Source organism: Rhea americana, unplaced genomic scaffold (assembly GCF_003343005.1).
Source record: "Rhea americana isolate MKP2758 unplaced genomic scaffold, rheAme1 scaffold_319, whole genome shotgun sequence".
Classification (NCBI taxonomy): domain Eukaryota; kingdom Metazoa; phylum Chordata; class Aves; order Rheiformes; family Rheidae; genus Rhea; species Rhea americana.
In genome coordinates this window covers 764,652-772,656 of record NW_028186445.1, presented here as the reverse complement: position 1 = coordinate 772,656, position 8,005 = coordinate 764,652, and positions in this window count along the sequence as shown.

Sequence of the window (8,005 nt, the reverse complement as noted above, 5' to 3'; positions counted from 1 at the left end):
GAGATGCAGCCGTCACGGAACAGAGTGTGCCAGAGGCATGGCTTGCAGCAACGTGCTCTGCATCTGTCTCCACCTGCCAGGCGGTACAAGGGCTTCAGCACCCAGCGAGGGGAAAACCACTGACGTGATGGGAGTAAGTCTGCTGCCGGCCTCACACGGACAAAGCAGGGGTGACAGTACTGGGTGGCTCCTGCCAGCCTCCTTCAAGGAATTMCCTTGTTTTGGAGGTGGAGCACAGAAAAAGCTTTTGCTTTGGTCCAGTCCTGGGGCACACTGGTGATTTTTCAGGTACCCATAAGCTAGGCACTAAACAAGCCCAAAACAAGCCTGGCATCTAGAGGCTCCCTGTTCTAAAGGACAGKGATGACTTTGGACATGACACTGCACGTAATGGAGTCTCCTGAGCCACTGTCCTTCATCACAAACGGGCCCTCTCCCTGCTGAGCTGCAGCCCAGACGATGCTGACTGTGCAGTCAGTCTGCATCTATGGCCAGATGTGGCCCAAACAGCAAGTTCAAACTCGGTGAGTTGTGGTCAGGGTAGAGAGTTGTGGTTAGGCCTAGGCCTGCAACCCAATCCTGGGCTTAGGTCTTCTAAGCATGTACAGTATGGCTGTTTCACCTCCTGCACAAGATATAATCCCTGCTGACTCAGGATATGCATCTTCGACTTGTCAGGGGTATGCTTTCCCAGAGGATGGGGAAATTAAAGCCAGAAAAGAGCACAGACAGCTCTCTGCACCATGCATTTGCTACCTGCATTTTGCTCTCTAAGTTGCAAAGTGTTAGGGCCTGGATTCTTCCTTTCTCAACCAGCAAGCCCTTTCCTGAGGTGGCTTTTAAGTGACCATTCCTGGTGAGGAACTTCTCACAGGGAATAAATGCCTCAGCATTGCTGTGGTGACACTTTTACCTTGCTGCATGGTATGTGATGCTCTGGCAGGCAGAGGGACACAGCAGGGCATGAGGTGTGCCCATGCGGTAGCAGCTGCCCATCAGAAGTATGGAAGTCAGTGTCCAAACCTTTCCTTAGAAATATATGTCTAGGATCCACCCCGGATACAACTGTGAACAATCCTGTATTTATGTGAGACGCTGAATGAATCATGGAAGCAGACCGCGTGTCATCTGGCTCTCCACCAGAGACACATTTTAGCCTGTGCCAAGCAACACTATCTTCTTACTGCTAGTCAGCACAGTCTTGTGTTGGTCCTGCTGGCCACCTCAGCCAGCAGAGTCATAGGGGACCCTCAGCAGAGTGGTTCATGGGGGCTCTTGCAAGCTTGGATACTCACGTTATCGGAAGAGCTTCTCACTGCCTGTGCCAAACACCTCACATTAACTCAGCAATGAAAGCCATGCAAAGGCACACGATCATGGGCCAATACAAGAATTTCCAATCTAGACATGGAACCATAACATCATCTGTTTCCTAAGGAGGGTATAATGATTCCTTCTCTCTTGCTGCTAACACTGAGARCTTGTTTCTTTAATTGCCAGTCCCTGTGCACTGCCTCAGGCTTTGCCCCCAGCCTACAGGGCTAGAAGGTGAATGGGACACCTCAAAGGAATATATTAGCAATGGTTCAGTAGACACTTACTCAGTTACTCAGTTCTTCTGTGCGTGACTATGGACACATGGCTGTGGAGGTGCTGCCTGGAAAAAAAAAAAAAAAGAAAAAAAAGAACCCAAAACACATGCAGCCATTCCAGTAACTATCAATGCTGAATTCCAGGAGTTTCCAGAGGAAACTGTGAAACTGTCCTGGCCACTTCCAGTCCTGAGCTGCCTGGCATCATGACCTACCATGCTCTGGTACATCAGCAGTTTCACCATTAGAAATATAAGCTGGCTTGGACTCTCAGCTACTCAGTGGGAGATGCAAGACACCAGCTAGCCCAGTGGGAGCTACAGAGCCAGTTAAAGCTTGCAGAATTTCACAGTAAATGTTTGGAGAAATTGCTCTTGAAGGAGAAGCCCTAGAGCTGCTTGTGTTTCTGGCTGCCTAAAGGAATAGAGGCTTCTCCTCTGCAGATCAAGTTCCTAAAGATTTCGTTTCCCTTTCACTGCAAATTCCCTAACCATCTACAGATGTTTGAAAGTGAGTCATTTGGGGAGTGGGCCCACAGAGCTCTTCTCACCTGCACACCTGACTGCCAAGCTCATGGAAGAATCTCTGCAAAAGCTGCTCATCATTTAGGAATTGGCCTGAATCATGGCTCTCTCAAGTACCAACAGAAGCTGGTACCTGATGTGGTTCTTGGAGGCACACCATTATACCATGAGACTGAGCCGCATTCCTCACATAATCCACTAGTGAGCCACAGAGCTGAGGAGCCAAAGCACTGCTAACGCAAGTCATCAGAGRGAACAGCATGTAGCCAGTAGTGAGGGATCTCCTACATTCATGCAGGTGAAACCTCGCAGATAGTTTGGAGAAGCTGAGAGTCAACAGCTCACAGAACGTGGTATTCTAGGCAAGATTTCAAGAAAGACAGTCAGCTGGGCTGTTCACCATGTAACTGCTGAAAAGAAATCCAGCACAATGGGCCCTAACCTAGATGGCAGTTTGGTCTACTGCATGATGTGCTGTCTGCACAAAGCGTGTGAACAGTGCAGAGAGCTGAGATGAAGGTGGTACATTTATCTATGTGCACGGTTATTTCCGCTCCAGTGATCTTTCAGCAGAAGCATTTCTGCACACATTGAAGATATTGCAAGAGGAGAGGCATTAACCTCTGAGTTGTAGTTACTGACAATTTTCAACTAAATCATGGAAAGGTTTTCTTCTACATAGTAAGAGACTTGCCTGAGGTCTCATAGTGGGTGGAGGAAAAAAAAAGGAAACTAAATCTAGGTCTTCCCCCTCAGTGCGACCACTGGACCATCCTTCCTACCCTAGAACTACATTTTAAACTACCACTATCTTTTCTTTTTTCAGGAATGACAATCCTGCAACCACAGGGAAAGGAACTGTGAAACAGCTTTTGTTCTTGAGGTTGGCGTCTTTGTTATCAGAGTGAAGCCAGCAAGAACAATCGCTTTCCACACTTGCTTTTCCTCTCTATAATCAGTGTTGTTTGCTCATGCTGCAATGCCCCAAGCCACTAACTGATAGGGACTGGCAGTTCAAGGAAATTGCACCCACATTTGCTCAACGGAAAAACCTGCAAGCCCTACTGCAATGAGGGTAGGGAGAGAACCAACCAGGTTAATTACACCTCTTACTGCTAATAGCAGGAGTGAGTGGGAATGAAAGAAGTGACAGCACAGGAAAAGGAAAGGTAGGGCCAAAGTATATTAAGGGCCTCCGGATGGGTGCAGCAGCAAAGGACTAGAGAAGAATAGGCTGATTATTGTGGGACTACTGGGATGAAGGRGGTAAGGATGGTGAGATAGGTGAGAATCATTGAGTGCTGGAAGTCTGCCAAGGGACTGTGAGTAGGACTGTGCTGTGTTGGCGGTATGGAGGGGTCTGCTACCTCTTTGCAGCTGTGCACTAATAGGCTCATGCTAAGATGGGTAAAATCCACTAAAATCTACAGGAGCCTTCAAAGAGCAGAGAATCAAACACTCTTCTCAGCAGCCATTCCCAAATATCCCCCATCAGGAGCACCGAGATGTGCTTTAGATATCTGTCTTCCATACGGAGCCATGTACTGGCCATGCATGAAGAGCACAAACACTAGCTGGGAAGTGGCGTCTCCCACTTGGCTCCCTCACGGCCCATGCATCACCGCACCGGGACTTGGCAAGGTGCTTGCTTGGCCTTTGCAGCCCAGGCAAGCATTTGGACTGCCAGGGTGGGCTTCTCTGCTGCTCACATTCCAGGGGACTAGAGACAATGAAACCATGGTTTGTCTCATTTGAAGCATTGCAATGGGCTGACTCACAGCTGCTGACACTTGTCACAGTCAAAGCATTTTGATATTTACGGAAGGCTGTTCACATCCCTAGTGCAGAATATAGCAGGCAAAATGCTCTGTGYGTTTTCTCCATGCCCCAATCCTGGACTGCAGTGCCCTTGCTTGACTGTTCCCGAGTTCCCATGGTCCTGCCATTTGWGGACTGGAAATGCACTTGCCCTGCTCTGCCCACGTTGCCCCAGCTGGGCTCCAGACAATGCCATTTCTCGCAATAAAGAGGTATCTCTCCCGTTCTGCTCTGCCAGCAACAGCTGCAGTGCTGCAAGAAACTGTCCTGTCTGAGCCAGCTGTGCTTTTGTCCTGGCCAAAGCCCTCAATACTAGTTCAGTCGATTCTTGTCCCATGTGGTCCAGTGCTACTTTATCTTCAGGTTTTGCYCCTGGCTCAGTGAAGCAAAGGACTCTCTTACTGGGATTGCCATACTGAGACACCTCTTTAACAGCCTGATAGCACAGACAGCTCACAGCAAAGCACTAGTGCCCCTGAATCCTCCCTTTGCACTGCAAGTGAAAACCAGTCAGATACCATTTTATGAAATACTTGGTTTTGACATGGGAGAACCCATCATTCCTTCTCTTTCAAGCACCTGCCTCTGCTGTTGCCCACATCTGCAGGAAACGGCAGGACAACAAGATGCCAAGGTTTGTTTTGGCTCTGAGGCATGGTCTGTCTACAAATAGGGCAGAATCAGTGGGGCTGGTCTATGTGAGCCTGCCTTCTCTCTCTGCAGGAGCTATGCTGTGAATAGAGATTCCAGCCTCTAGGACTGTCAGGACACCACCTTTCACCAGTGCTAAATTCACTKCAAGGATAAAAAGAAAAGGTAGCTGCTAATGGACTCTAATGGAGTTGTAGTGATTCTCCTGGGAGAGAGACAAGCTGTCTTGAAGAGAAAAAAAGCAGTGAGCAGATCACTAGCACTTCCACAGTTGTTCTTGCTGTCACTCTCAGACATCCCCTGGGGCCACAGCTTCAACAAATTATAACAGAAACATCTGCAATTCCAGTCATGACCACAGAGGGAAGAAGGATGGAAAATTCAGCTGCCAACACCACCAGTCTGGAGACTCTGGGTATCTTCTATTCTGCCTCTTCAGCATCCTGATGCTTCCAGATAACACTGGTACCCTTCTCTGCAAAGGAGGTCTTTTGTGAGACTCCCTGTAAAGAGATGGATCTTGGCTGCAGGGGATTGGCTTGATCCATGTCTCAAGCACAGCATGCTGGCCTCTGTAATTTTTATTTTGCCATTAGGATTTTTCAGCGCTTTTCTCATGACATTGATGAAATCGTGTCATGGGAAAACAAATCAAACCAAAAAAGAGATGTTCAGGCATTTACAAGAACAAGATGGTTTGCCTCTGGTTTTGTTTGTTTCTTTGCATGTTTATGAATTAGCACTTGCTTGCTTGCCCAGGTTTTCTCCCTCTTTCTGCCCAAATTGTGAAGTAACCCATGATGTTACTGCTCACCAGCCCCAGTACAAGGAAAGGACTGGCTCCTAGCCCTTGGACAAGAAACAAACAGTTTCAAACTATAGTGTCCTTTTAATGCGCTGAATGCATGCCATGGCCTATTTATCTGTTCATTTCTAATAACAGAAATGTGCATTACTACTTCCTTTCCTGTTAATGTAAATGCTACAATTCTCTGCCAACAAAACAGACATGAGAGTGAGCTCATAACATCTGAAATACATGCAGAGTTCCAGGCTCTGACCACACTTCCAGGCAGTATCTATAGACTGTTTTCTCTCCTTTTTTTAACACACATTCGCAGCTTGGCTTGCTGTCTATAACAAGGTTGACTGGGGCTCTCATTCTGAATGTGCTTTGAGATCCTCAGATGAAAGGTACAGAGAAACATAAAGCATGACTTTTCCACTTTGTTTTCTAGCTAGGCTTTCCCACTGCATTGTTTGTGGTTTGTACAAATGGAAATAATGCCTCAGTGGCCATTGACAGGGCATGAGGGGGCAGGATTTTTATGGTGCAATCTGTGTTTTAAAGAGAAGACATCAACTGCTGCCAAGAATGTGTTGTTTCTGGATTTCTTGGGCATTATCTTAACTCCCTGCAGCAGCAGCAAGAAAGGTGGTTCTAAAAAAGTCAGCTTTGGAAATATCAAGATGTTCAAGCATCAAATCGAGCTTTTAGATCCTTTAAAAAAATAATGAAGGGCACCATGCTGTTCCACTTAAACCAGAACATGACACATAGCTTGCACAAAGATTTAGAAACTTTGTGAGAAATAACGCTAGTAAGAGAACAAACACACGAAGGGCCTATTAGCGCTTGATCTCTACAGCACACTGCAGTTCCCTCACTCTTCTGTCAGGCTCAGCTTCCCAATAGACCCATTCTGCAATGGTGGGTTGATTTCTTTTACCCTTTGTGCTCATTTTACGTTTATTGCAGGTTCAAGGGTGCAAGAAATCTGATAGTCTCATGTTGCCCTCCAGTGGATAGTAACTCACAAAACACACATGCACCCAGCACAACCTCCCCTTGCTAGCTGAGAAGTGAAATAGTGGGAAGAAAGCGTGGCTCAGTGTGCTCCTTACATCAGCTGTAACAGTCAGGAGTCATGCTTCCCACCTGGTCAACCCAGACAACCCTATAGTTTCCTCCTGGTGTTGCACATGTGGTTTGTTGCAGCTAACCCATGCCCATCAAGCATAGATGCTGATGCTCTGGAGACAAAAAAGAGGGATAGTTTCTCTACTACCCCTGAGATTACTAAATCTGTGAGAAGGCTAGATGTTGTGCAGGGTRACAGCCTGCTTTGCTCCTGGGCCACAGGATGCACTTCCACAGAAGTCAGCTCATGAAAACATCCTTTTCCAGTTTAAATTTCTGAATGGAAGGGTCTGCTTTATAAAGCTTTCTTTGCGTTTCTTTTTCAAGTATCTGCTAGATAGAGTGCAGGGCAGCACACTGTAGTCTTAGGATGGTGGTGTTYTTCACATATATTAGAGCTTTACATTTGTGTTTGCTTTCCTCTGACTGTACAATGCCTACCACAYTGCAGGCACAATTGCAGTGCGAACACTCAGGTGCAATTCTTCCTGCTGATGTTTCCCTCAGCRCTGCTAAAACCCAACTTAGTTGCCCTTTAACATACCAGGTCATAGTACTTCACTTTCTGTCTTTTCCTGACAGCCATCTCCCATGYTTGCTCAGTAAGTGATGATAAAGACTCGGTAGATTAAATCCTCTTTGGCAGCCCTGCCTACTAAAGGACTGATCACTCCGACCTGATGTAATTACATTACCACAAATCCAATACCACGGTATCTGGCATGTTGCAGAGGACAAGCTCAGAAGAGGACAGCCCTCATCACTTCAGTCTGGTCAGACAGGAGTCACGCCGGCAGCTGACCCCTCTCCCCACGGCGAAGGCACCTCCAGCGCTAGCCTGGACAGCACGCTCCTCCCGCCTGCCCTCTTTGATTTCCTAACGCTCCTTTTTGTCTGTTTTAAGTAGCTCCCTTCCCCTGCAGTCCCAGCACCGCACGGCAACCCGAGGCTTGAGCACAGCACTACAAATTGGTCATGTCCAGTGTAGGGTCTCCCCAGCGCACACCCACAGCCCAGCACCCCACAGCACAGAAGAGGAGGCAGCACAGCCTAGCCACAAGCCACTGCCAGCCCCGAGGTGGGCAAGGCCGCGGGTGCTAAGGGGCCTCCAGGGCCTTCGGAGAGCCCTGGCACCGCGCAGGCTGCGCTCAMGCGCGGGTGCGGCGCCAGGGCCCTGTGAGGGGCCGGGGCCGCCATGGTGGGTGCCGACTGGGCCCTGCCAGCAGGGCACGGGCCCGCTCAGGCAACGCTGAGGGAAGAGCAGGGCCAGCACTGGGCTCCCGCCACATTCACCACCCGCCCTCAGCCCCGTCAGTGCTGGCAGCYGCCGCCAGCCCACCATCGCCACACAGATCCCCTCAGCCCCGCCCGAGCTCGCTCTTTATAGCCCCGCGCCCCTCCCCTCCCCGCGGAGCGTTCCAATGCCGCGGGGGTGCCGCACCCTCCCTCTCCTTTTCGACACGCGAAAGGCTGGCGGGGGTCTCCGGCCCTTTCCCCCC